This window comes from Vulpes vulpes, chromosome 12 (genome assembly GCF_048418805.1).
Source record: "Vulpes vulpes isolate BD-2025 chromosome 12, VulVul3, whole genome shotgun sequence".
Lineage (NCBI taxonomy): Eukaryota > Metazoa > Chordata > Mammalia > Carnivora > Canidae > Vulpes > Vulpes vulpes.
In genome coordinates, this window is record NC_132791.1 from 96,588,157 (window position 1) to 96,601,039 (window position 12,883).

Consider the following 12,883-nt stretch of genomic DNA (forward strand, 5'->3'; position numbering starts at 1 on the left):
ACGTCACAGAAATGCCATGATTCCCACTTCCAAATTACTTGCCTTGGGAAGAACTGGACAAATGAGACAGCAATTTTTATTCTACTTGATTCTTTAACACGGTTGGAGTTCACAGCAATGGACCATTTGAAGTGTTTTATTTTCATTTGTTTTCTTTTCCATGTATTTTATGAGATCAAAATGAGACAAAGAAGCTGGTAGGATGTCTCTGAGTGCTCTTTCTGCTATGAGGAAAGAATTTTGTTTATTTCTGTGTTCAGTTGAAATAATGGTAAATTCTGAGCTGAGTGGAATGCCCTCACAAATCACAGGTTCAGGAATAATTCTATCATGGTTACATAATTTTCTTTGGCCTGAAAAAAAACTAATTAGTTAAATGCTAGACTGTTGCTAAAATGGACATACCAGTGGATAATCTTTTGGGGAGAAATTGTTCCACACAATTATAGAATTATTTCCTTATTCATGAAATATCTGAGTGTCTAGACATTGACCTGTATATTCTAAGGACATAAGTCTTTGTTCTCAAAAGTTTATAATAATAAAAATAACTGCCATTATTATTATTGTTGTTGAAGGTTTATCTTGTGCCAGATCCTGTACACACAATTTTGTTTAATTGCCCCAGCAACCCTTTTTGAAATAATCAACGTTATTATTTCCATTTTATGGCTGGAATCTGAAGCTACAAGAAGGTGCCTGAGGCCACCACATAACCAGCAAGTGGCTGGACAGGGATACTTTGCCATCAAGGCTTATAATTTAACCACTGCTCTATCCTGTTCCCTTGAGGTATAATATGGTAGATGAAATTTGCACATTAATAAAAACAAAGCATTTCTGATTGATCCAATCAGAAGTAACCTCCTGTTCTCATAGACAGATTTTTCAGCTATCCTTGAAACTGGCAGTGTTTATCCTCTGATGGGGAACTTGACTTCTGAAAACAACCCAAAGTCCTTGGCACCAAGCCTACTGGATATAATGTTTAATATCACTTCTAGTCTAAAATGTGGTGAGACTGAAGTATTATTACTGGCTTGAAAAATATTTCCAAAGGAGGTGTTTAGAAGCATTTTATTTGATGGTAGAACAAAGTATTGACTCTCTGAAGGCAACTATTGTGAAGAGAACTTGAAGACTCATGCATGGTTCTGGCCGGGGATGATTTTCCCATTTTGCTCCAGCTTCTTTGCATCCTTGGCCCTAAAGGATTGAATGACCTCCTCATGTACTGGACACAGCACTGTGGTCCCATAAGCAGCATATTAATGGATTAATGGTGTGATGGCATGACATCATCTCTTGTGAGTCAGAGAGTATCACTCACATCTATTTATTTTATTCTTTGGAGCAAGGGGTTGAGCTCTGGCCTGGGGTTCAAAACTTCCAGGTTGGAATGTAATTCTCATGAGCATCTCTTCCAGCTCCCTCTTACATTGGCTGGGAGTCTGGGCTATTTCTGGACTTCTGAAGTGCTCTGTGGTGATGGCAAAAGGACAGTGCTAATTGTAGCCTTCCTTTCCTCTGTATCCCACCAGAGAGAAACAACTACTTTAAGTGGCAAGCCAGACGTCAAGTCTTTTGCTTCCAGAACCTTCCCTACAAATGTGCCTTACTTGGGATCTCAAGGCATCTACCTTCTGTCCTATCTTTTTGTCAAGAGCTCTTAATCTGTGATCCACATGGCTTATGGCAAGTTTCTTGACTTTCCAAGACTATATGTTCTCCTTTGTAATATAGTGGTGATGTTGGAGGTGGGGTCATAATGATATTTACCTCATCCAGTTGTTACGTGAAACATACAGATTTGGCTGCTTGACTTGGCTTGAATCCACCTTCTAATTTGGGCAAGCAACTTTTCTGAACCTGTTTCCTTATCTATACAATTGAAAAAATGTTTCATATGTCATAGTTTTGTTGTAAGCATCAAAGGAAAAATATATGGGACAGAGTAAATTCAGATCCTGAAATACAGAAGATGCTCAGTATCAATTGTATTCTCTTGGAAATCCATTGATGGCTTTAGAGGGATACAATCCATGAATATTCTGAAATTATATGCAAATATTTATGTGTGTATTATGTGCACATTTTCTGGGGCAAGTTTCCATAACAGTCATCTGATTCTCAAAGAGTTCAAACCTTTCCCCTCCCAACCACCAAAGTTGAGAACCACACCATTCTAGATGCTTAAATGTGAACACTCCTGAATACCCTAGACACAACCTCCAGAATGGGTTGGAAACTGACCCTGTGCATGTTTTACCTTTTATCATGGAACTTAAAACCTTGGTACAGATGATCCTATTCTCAGTTTATGTCCAGTTCCCAAGACTGCATGTTTTCTTCATGGCCCTTTGTTATTTGTGTACCTATTGTGTATTGTGGCCATCTGCCTTTCTGACTAGACTGTAATCTCTTTGAAGACAGGGACTTAATCATTCTTGGGTCCTCAACAATGGGAGGTTAAGCACAGCTCTAAACCACTAGGTGGATGCTCTGGAAACCCACCTGAGATGACCAAAGGCGAAGTAACCAGAGGTCTGGGTTTGTCAGACCTGCACGTGTAAAAACCTCCAGGAGCTGTCACTCTGCAGTCCAAGTTGAGAGAAGAATTGAGAGAAGACTTGAAACATTCAGACCCAAGTTCTGGTTTTAGGCTGAACTAATTTCCATCCTCTGGTGGGACGAGTTTTTCTCCAGTGTGATTACTGGTACAGGTTGGGACAGGTTGGTAAGATGTTGAAATAACAACTTGGCTTGCAGATGCATTGGCTAGTTTTTCTTAAGCAATTTTGGTGGAAAGAGAGAAAGGTAACAGGTAATGCCTGTTCTGCATTGAAAAAATATAATTGTAAGTTGGGCTAAAAGGAAATCTTTTGCTTGGCTAGCCCAAATTATTCAGGGGGAATTTGGTGACTTTTTTGGCCAGCAAATCTGAGATGCTGCCATAATATTCTGCTCAAGTCAGGAAAACAGTTTTTGGAATTTAAGAATTTAAGCAGAGGGAGGGAAAAGAGCTTTTTAAGGGAAAAGAACTGTTCAAGTTAAAAAAAAAAGTGAGCCCTATTAACTTGAGTAAAATTCAGAGCGAGCATTACCTTTCCTGTTTCTATCTCTTCCTACCATCTTTCTTCTGAGCCATAGCAATGAGAAGACTTATTGGTTCTTATTTCCCCCCCAGAATTTATATATCATACCAGAAAAGGTGAAGTAGTTCATGAGACCCTTGACTTCCCTACACTTTTTCAAATTCTAAATTAATTTTCCCATTAAGAAGCCATGTGAACATACATAAAAATCTGAAGACTGAGAGAAAAAAGTCACTTAAAATCTGGCCACCTATAGTCATGCAATTCCTTACTCACTATTAACATGATTAAAGTGTTTCTTCCTTGTGCAAAACTTAAAAATTGTAACAATAGTTTATGTATAACTTTTTATCTTGCAATCTTCATTTAACCATCTTTCACAAACATCTTTTGGTGTAAAGATGTTTCTTGATGAGATATGGTCTTTATAACCCTCATGGTTAGTAGCTGTATAGCATTTTACTGAGTATATGCAACATATTCTCCTGCTGATGAATATTTAGATTGTTTCCCTAGTGGCAGTTGTATCAAATTCCACAGTGAACATCTTAGTGCATGAAAGTTTTTTTTTTTTTTTACAGTTTGAATAACTTTCTTAGCATGGTGCCAGGAAGGAAAAATCAGAGTTCTGGATCAGTGAGTATAAAAGTTTCAAGGCTCTTGATATGACTTCCCTACTGCTTTCCAAAAGGTTTGTACCAACTTACCCTGGCAGCAGCAGTAGGTGAAGGTTCCAGGATTTTCAGCAGAGTTTTTATTTAAATGATTATATAAACAAAATGGTCTCCTGATGAGCTGTTACCCCTAGTGAACAGGTAGGAGGAGGTAGGAATACCCCATGGGTCACCAAAAAATCTGGAATCATGATCTTGCCTTCTCTCCTCCAAGAGGGTCCCCTTTGCTTGTGGACCAGGACAAAGTTGGGGCATTCTAGAGCACTATAGCAGAGAAGAAAGGGGAGACTATAATTCAGGCTGCAATTAGACTCTTGAAATAAGCTGTTACCCACTGTTGCTTCTTTTGCGGCCCACTGAATGAGGAAGAGAAGCCTCTGTTTTGTCTCCGTTCTCAGTTTTTCTAGGACCTCTTTATTGGGCTAGTGGTCCAAGGCAATCAATATTTATTGTTCTGCCAATTATGTCCATTGATATGTAGTACTGCATCCCAGTACCTAAAAGACCATCTGGAGAGAGTAGGCATTCAATATATATTTGTTGAGGGCAAGAATGAATGAACAGTATCATGGGAGCTAGCAGAGGCCTTATTTCTTTTGAGGCATGTAGCTGACGAGGCTGTTTACCAACCAAACATATATTTCCCTTATCAATTGAACTTGCATTTTATTTGTGGCTACCGGGTACCAGTGAAATAGCTCATTTCCCCAGGTACTTTGCATCTAGGGAAAATGAATCTGCAGACCATGTGACACAGTTTGGATCAATGGGCTGTGCAGATGTAATCTCAGAGTTTCTGAGGAGGCTGCTTTTCTTCTTCCTTGTTTTTCTCCTCTTTCTTTTTTGTGAGCTTAGAGGTGGGAGGGCTCTCTTATCAACAAAAGATGGTAAAGGTGATGATGAAGACACAAGCTAAAGAAGATGGAGAAGAAAAAGATGACAAATTGAGACACCATCATGGGGTTGCTGCATCAGCCCTGAGGATAACATTTCTGAGAAAGTTCAACCCTTTATCAATAAGCCACAGTGGTCGGATTTTTAGTGACACACAACTGAAAGCCATCCTTCCTGATACAAGGGCCATGTGGCTCAGGGAGTTCCGTCCTGCCCAAGGTCACAGTGACAGTGTAGACCAGAAATAAGACCAGAACCCAGGTCTACTTAGTTAAACCAACCCTCTGACTCCCCCCTATACTCCTTCCTGATGGTACCAATTTCAGCTCAGAAGTGCCCTCAAAAGTACATTGATGTTAAATGTATTTTTAAGCATTTTTGGAAGAGATTTGATAAATATCTTGATAAATATTGGATTCTGATTGATTTGATGGGCCAAAGATACCCGATGGTACTTATAAACACAGGAATTTTACTTTTATAATATATACTCTAGTCTAAATGAGCTCTTTGAGGGATATCTACTTAGTAGAAAATAAAATAAAATACCAGCAGGGTTTTCTTTCAGATTCCCATCATCTATGTTAACTCTGCCCTCATATCTCATAAAAAAAATTAGAAACCAAATCTGATAAATTTAATTTGGATTTGATATTTCAAAACTTTGACAAGGTCTTCCCTATGTTTTTATTTTTAGAGAAGTCAGAAAAGGCTGAGGCTACAAGTGCCAATATGTATTTTCTTGATGTTCTCTCAGTGTGTTAAAGTACGGACCCTTTGGCAATATTTCTCAAAGAGTTGCTTTTAAATGACATTTGAAAAGCATCTACACTGTTCACATTGTTTAAGTTCTTGGATAAATAGTCCTCTACTTTATGGAAGTGAATTATGGAAGATACCAGATAAAAGAGAGAAAGAGGGTCAAGTTCATTTGCTGAGATGACCCAGCAGGGAAGCATTTCCATAAATCAGTGTTTGTAAACCACAGAGAACACTGCTCCTGAGTCTTGTACTTGGTGCATTTGTCAGCAACAGGTAATTTCCCAAAGGTAGGATAAAGCAAACCAAATGTTTTAGTCCATTCTTTGAGAGTCATAGTACATTTTGGAAAACAGTATAAGAATGTGGTTCAGATAGTCCCATCAATACCCTACTCCTTACTGTATTCATTAGTCAACTTCAATTTTTTAAATGTAGCTGCCATCACTTTCACTGTTAGTGTTTGTATATTAATACATATGTCAGGAAACTTCTTCCAACTGAAATGTTCATTCAATCTGTTCTTCTTTTCATATTCCTCACTGGCCATAAATCCAAAGACATAGATGTCATGGGACACTGAATAGCTCTTTGCCTTTGTCCTGTTCTTCCACTATAACTGAGAATAACAAGGCCATGTTCAGGAGTGATGCTGGTGTTGTTGCTGCCATCTTGCTCTCAGCCATGGATATAATTAACACGGAGGCTGGCAAAGTGGTCAAGTGGAAAATCCATGACGACACATGCCACTGATCACACTGCATCTGGAACATGGCTTGTCTCTGGATTCCCAGTTATGGGGGACAATAAATGTTCTTCTGGTTAAACCAGTTGAATCCGTTGTCTATACATGACAGCCAAGAACACTCTTAGACTTAGGGAGGGCTGAGCAAACCCTTGAATCAGCCCGGCCAGCCATCTGTGATGTCAAGTTATCTGACAACCCGCAGGAACAGCCTGTCCAAACCACATCCATTCCTTAACTTAAAAACTGACAACTGCTGGTAGCCCTGCAGGCTAGGGCCATGAGATTTAGCAAGTAAACACAGAGGATGCCCAGTTAAATTTTAATGTCAGATATAGAAGGAATAATTTTTATAGCATTAGCATGTCCCAAATATTGCACGGGGCATAATAATACAAAAAAAAATTATTCCTGTGTATCTGAAATCCAAATTTAACTGGGCATCCTATATTTTATCTGGTAACCCAACAGTAGGCTCCTTAGGAAGACTTCTGAGGTGCTTGTCGGGGTGCCTGGGTCCTAGCCATCCTGGGGTCCTGAAACCATATTTGTCTGGGACTCTTTTTTTTTTTTTTTTTAGATTTTATTTATTTATTCACAAGAGACACTCAAGAAAGGCAGAGACATAGGCAGAGGGGGAAGCAGACTCCTTCCTGGGAGCCCAATGCGGGACTGGACCCCAGGACCCCCGGATCATGACCTGAGCCAAAGGTACATGCTCAACCACTGAGCCACCCAGGAGCCCCATGTCTGGGAATCATTTTTTAAAGACCATTGTCTAGGTGAGCCATTTCCCAAATTAATTAAGAATGACATTGTGTCTCACTGGACAATCGGCCCTTTCTTGCTAGGGCCAAGTGAGTCTTCTTCTCCTTTGTCCTTTCTTCTTTGTACCATTCTCTATCTCTTATCACATGCCTGTACCCAATTTCCAGGAAACTGGGGCTTCTCCTAATGTTCTTCAGGCATCAGAAACCCTCTTGGGCTTCTGGTCCAAGTGTGCTCCAGCATTACTCCTTTCTTCCTCTTTCTGCACAACCTCCCGCTCATCCCTGGTCACCACCAGGGGACACGAATCTGTGAATGGCTGACAGATGGACTGTCCCTCTGGGAGCATCTGCTCTTTGGCTTCTTTGCAGGAATGCTTCTCAGTCTGGTCTTATGGAAAACAGCATGGCAAAGTGAAGCCTTCTGGGCAGCAGGTGGGCCTTTTATTGCCCCAGAAACTCTCAGCCTCTGGCATATGCTTCTGGAATCTGGCATCTCATTCTGCTGATGATCTTGGCTCAGATGCTGATTGGGACCAAGCCCCACCTCTGGAGTCACCAAAGTGGGGGACTGGCACCCTCTCCATAGTAACCTTAGCCAGCCCTTAATAGAAATGAAGGAAGTTTCCTTTTCTCTTTAGTTGAGATAAAAATGTGCTCTTAAAGAAACTTTTCTTATTAGAAAATGGAGGAAAGTGAAAGCAAAGCAAAGAATCCAAAGCATATAAATGGCTGTTTGCAGAGATCACTTTCTGATTCTCACTCCTCGCCCACACAGAGCAACCTCCTTGGCACAGTTACAAGGAAGTCAGCCTTGGACCTTACGCACTCGACTCTCCTGTACCCAATGAGCACCTTGAGATAAAATCAGGTGAGGCTCTGAGGTGTGACTCTCACTTGCTCCCTGTATCTACTCCTACCTCCTACAGCAGATCCCACTGCACCATCCCAGCCCGCAGGGACCCTTTGAGTGGAGGGCCCATCCTTTTGAGTAAAGGAAGAACTTCCCTCTCTGGCTCTAAAGGACCCCTCTCCCTGGTCCCTTGCCCTCCTGGACCCTCTGGTCCTGCCCTGGGAGTCCCCATGGCTCTGCCTCCCTTTTGCTTTGTCTGGCTTTGGTCCCTTCTGTGAAGGTTTGTATCCTCCCCAAAAGACTCTAGGGCTGCCTGGAACTCATGCAGCCCTGTAAGCAGCCTCCACCTCTCTTGGGATGTGTCTAATCCCACCAGTTTCCTGCCTTAGCCCTGCTTTCCCCCTTCTCTCATCAGCCCCAGTCTCCTGTGGCCCACCCACTAGGTTCCCTCACTTTTTGTTGGTGAGAAGTTCTGGCCCTCAGTTCATTTGCTGCAAAGATAAAGATCTCAATTACAGATGTCATAATCTTCAAAGAGCACCACTGAAGTATTATGTTATTTGGTTACTAAACATGTCTGGCTCCCTTCCCTGGGGTCATAATGGTAGTAAGAGAGTGGCAAGAAAAACCAGTTTGTCAACAGGAGAAGTTGGGAGATTCTCCGGAGTTCTAATTCCCACTCAACTACCATATACCAAACATGCATATAGTGACCTAATTTACTCCTTCTAAGAGCTTTTTTAAAGATGAGGAAACTGAAGCATTCCTGTACCCCTTACCCCTGACCCAGTACTGTCTCTATTATGGAGCTATCGCCTTCATGTGTATCTTTGTTATGGGCTGAATTATGTCTCTCCCCAAATTCATATGTGGAAGCCTTAATGCTCAGTGCCTCAGCATATGACTATAATTGGAGATACGGGCTTTAAAGAGTAATTAAAGCAAAATGAGGTCATATGGGTGGGCCCTAATCCAATGTGACTGGTGTCTTTATAAGAAGAGGAGATTAAGACACAGACACACACACACAGGGAAAATCATGTGAGGTTACAGAGATGGTGGCATCTATAAGCCAAGGAGAGAGGCCTCAGAAGAAACCACCCTGCCAACACCTTGATCTTGGACTCCAGGCTCCAGAACTGTGAGTAAATAGATTTCCCTTGTTTAAGTCACTCAGTCCAGGTATGTTGTTTTGGCAGCACTAATGAGCTAACATGGCCTATTATCACACATCAAGGTCATCATTTCTCTGGTCTCATATGAGTGGGGGTCTCTTCTGGGGGTAGATTTTGAGAGCAATGGATGGGGGCTGGGGATAATCCAAGGCAGCATTCCATGTGGGATTGCTCTATCCTTGCTTAAGACCACTTGCCCTCCTTTCCAAGCCCCATGTCCCCATAGCAGCTGCCGAGTCCCGATCATAGAAAGGTAAAGTGGGAAGAAAAGGGAGGTTGGTTTGAGAAGACATGCAAGGGATGTTCTCTGAGCAGTATTCCAGGGTTGTGGGATCTTGCTTCCCAAATTTTATAAAAGCTACACTTAGGACTTGAAAAAAGAAATCCACAGAGAGAACAGAAGAAACAAGGTAAAACAGGGGGAAAGAGGGAAAAACCCTAATTTGATAGTAGAAATACGTAATATCATCTCCTATTGCAAAGTACACTGTAGGTTACCAAGCATTTAACCCTGATGGTCAGGATCAAGGCTGTTTGGTGAACAGAACAGACATTCTTCTTCCCACTTTACCGATGAGGCAAGTGAAGGTGAATGTCTTGCCCAAAGACATTCCAAGGGTAAGACATGGAGATGGAGCCCAGATTTGCCCTGGGAGCTGCGCAGCGTTCCGTGCATGTGTTCCTGCTGGCCATTCCTCCTGGCGCCCTTCCCTTGATGAAAATCGTGGGATTTCCCCACCACTGCCCTGGTGAGGTTGAGCTGAGACCCGGGGGCCCAGTAGGTCTGTGCCTGTCTCTGGGAACCTACCCGCCATTCCCTGAGCTCTTTAGCTTTCCCCTCTTCTCCACAGAAAGAAGAATGCGATTTTGCCAGGTCGACAGCAATAACACCCACTTTTGACAGCCCTCAAGTCCTCCCAGCCAGAAGCCAAACAGAAAGTCAAAGCCGGCTGTGTTTCCACCACCCCCAGGGTGACTCTGTTTAAAATTAAAGCTCAGCATGTCTTCTTTTTTTAATTCACAATTTATTGTAAGGGGAGAAGAAAAGCTCTTGCCCTAGCGATTAAGTTTTCAGAAGGATCACCTTTTAGCAGGGCTCTAGCAGGATTGCTGCTGGAAGGCAGGGGTATTTAAAGAATGTGAGCTGGAGTTCTTTCTTCTAAGCCCTTTATTTCATTTGCACGATGCTAAGGCATTTGTCATGAGAGGGGCATTTCATAGTTATCAGGTCAAGTGCAATAAACTGGTAAGCAACAGACTGCCATCAAGGTGAAATAATTTCTGACACTTAATGGTCATTAATATGGAAGGCTGTCCATCACTATCCCTGCGTCTTGTTGCTCAGGGCTCCCCACTTTTTGGCTGTCGCAGAGAAAATAGCTGGGTTGGGGTTTGGAAGCTGCTTCTGGGAGCAGCAGCTAGGTATTATTTGGTTGCTAAAGTTGCTTCTTGGTTAAGTGCTAGCTCTAACCTTCCCAGGGCCATGTTTCCTTTAGGGAAACACAGAACACCCTTGTCTTCCCCAGAGCCATGCCCCCAACCCTCTGGCACCTATGTTGTTGTAAATCAGGACTTATGGTGATTTGGGGGAAGTCTGGGAAGGCTCAAGCTCTGGCCCAAATAAATCAGGCAGGCTAAATCCTCAGTGCTAGGAGTCATCCATTAATTTGGAATTAGTGATCGTCTAGGCTGGAATGAGTTAGACACAAAAGAGACGTGGCAGACAGACTCTAAGGTGGTCCCCGTGACTCCCTCCTATGGTGTTTATGACTTTGCATACTCTGTTCCCCTTGAGTGTGGGTGGGTTCTGTGACTTGACATTAACTGAGAGACTGTGCCTTGGGTATTAATTACCAGACTACGTTACGGCTCTGTCTTCCTAGATGGCTCATCTCGCTCTCTTGCTGGCCCTGAAGAAGCCAGCTACGCGTTGGGACTGCTGACGGGGGGCTCGTGCCAAGGAACCACAGTGGCCCTTACAATGGACAGCAGCCTCTGGCTGGCAGGTGGTGAGCAGTGTGATGCTCTCGGTCTTATGACCACAAGGAAATGGATTCTAACAACCTGAGGGAACGTAGAAGCAGATTCTACCCCCGTCAAGCCTCCAGATGAGAGAACAGGCTGCCTGTCAACTTGACTTTTGCCTGTGACCCTGAGCAGGGACCCAGGAAGACCATGCTCAGATCCCTAATGCCCAGAAACTGGGAGACAATGTGTGTTGCTTAAAGCTGCTTAGTTTGCAGTAATTTGTTATGCAGCAGTGGATGACTGGTAAAAGGATTTGTAGAGTAAAGGAGTCAAGCAATGTTCCAGGGGTGTCATGGAGCTACTGAAGAAGACAAGCTATGCCAGCCTTTTTAGAAGGACCTTTTGCATTGAGGAGGAGGAAACTGCTTGGGTTTCTTAGCCATCTTCCTAAAGAAGATGTGATAGAAATGCTTCGAGGAGAATCTGGGGAAAGCATGGGGTTCATCAGTTCCTGGATGGACTAGATCAACTCATTCCTGTGGAACGAACGAGTCCAGTAAAGACCATGGGAAGTGCCACAACCGTGGTGTGGAGAGTCCCAGCCTACGTGATGGACAGAGGGGGCCACTGTGGCTGGAGTGGAGTGGACTTGAGCTAGTGCTAGCAAAGTGGGTCAAGGAGGTCAGATAGACCCAGGAAGCCTCTGTAAGGACTTTGGCTTTTAGTGAATAGCATTGGAAACTGTTCAAAGGTGTTGAGGAGTGGTGAGGGGAATGGCATGACCTGACACATTCTAAGGTCACCTGTACTCTCAGGACCAATCTGTGAGTGTGTGGGAGGAGTCAGCGACCTGGTGGCAGAGATTTTGATTCACTTTTGTATCCCTCACATGACTTAGCATAACATCTGACATATTAACTGTTCAGTGTTTGTTGGATTGAATTGAATCTATGAACCATCCATTATTGCTGTAAGATTTTTTTAAAATTTCTTTTAACTTATTTATTTGACAGAGAGAGAAAGAGAGTGTGATTGAGAATCCCAACCAGACTCTACACTCAGCACAGAGCCCAACAAGGGGCTTGATCTCATGACCTGAGCTAGAATCAAGAGTCGGACACTTTACCGATTGAGCCACCCAGGCACCTGGCTGTGAGATTTTTTAACATTCTGAAAAGTTTAAGCCCCAAACATATGCATGATGTTTAACTGGTTTATCAAAGCCATTGACATAACTGGCGAAATTGAAAGCAAAGCTGTGTTGTTGAGTAGGGCATTTCTGGTTTTTTAATCCTCCTCAAATGTCATGGATAAGAAAAAAAATGAGCAGGTGTTATCTTAGGCGGGTGAAGGGCAGCCCCTCCCTTGCCTGGTGATGTTAAAGAAGATGGAATAAGACCTTTTTCCCTTGTGTGTGTTGGGAGGTGCAGGGTTGTCCTCTCCTACAAGGGCTCTTGCAAATCTTTGCCCATAGCATCTGCTACTGAAACCATTCATCAAGTTTACCTTGTGACTTCCACTCTTGTTATTTTGATTGCTATATTTTTTTTCTCCAAAAAGATCTAGGATTCCACAGGAACCCCTAGGACCAATAACATATTGAAATGTATGAATAGTTGTATACCTAAGGTATGTGTGATGATGGATTCTATGTGTGGACGAGGCTAGGCCACAGTACCCGAATGTTTGGTCAAATACCAGTCCAGATATTGCTAGGATGGTATTTATTAGATGTAATTAAATCAGTACACATGGGGTAAAGCTGATTACCCTTTGTATTGTAGGTGGGCCTCATCCAATCAGTTGAAAGCCTTACAAGAAAAGACCTAGGTCCCTACAGAGGGAATTCTGCTTCTGCACTGCTCTCAGATTCAAGACTGCAGTATCACCTCTTGCCAGATTTTCTAGCCTACAAGCCTGCTTTGCAAATTTTGGACTTGCCAGCCCCCAGTC

At 42.7% G+C, this 12,883-nt stretch overlaps 1 long non-coding RNA gene across 1 annotated transcript; it reads left to right on the forward strand.

Moving 5' to 3' along the window:
- The first annotated feature begins 8,803 nt into the window (after window positions 1–8,803).
- On the forward strand, window positions 8,804–11,890 carry LOC140594649 (uncharacterized). The gene is made up of 2 exons (XR_011995704.1): window positions 8,804–8,928; window positions 10,846–11,890. It is a non-coding gene; the product is annotated as an uncharacterized lncRNA (long non-coding RNA).
- The last annotated feature ends 993 nt before the right edge of the window (window positions 11,891–12,883 follow it).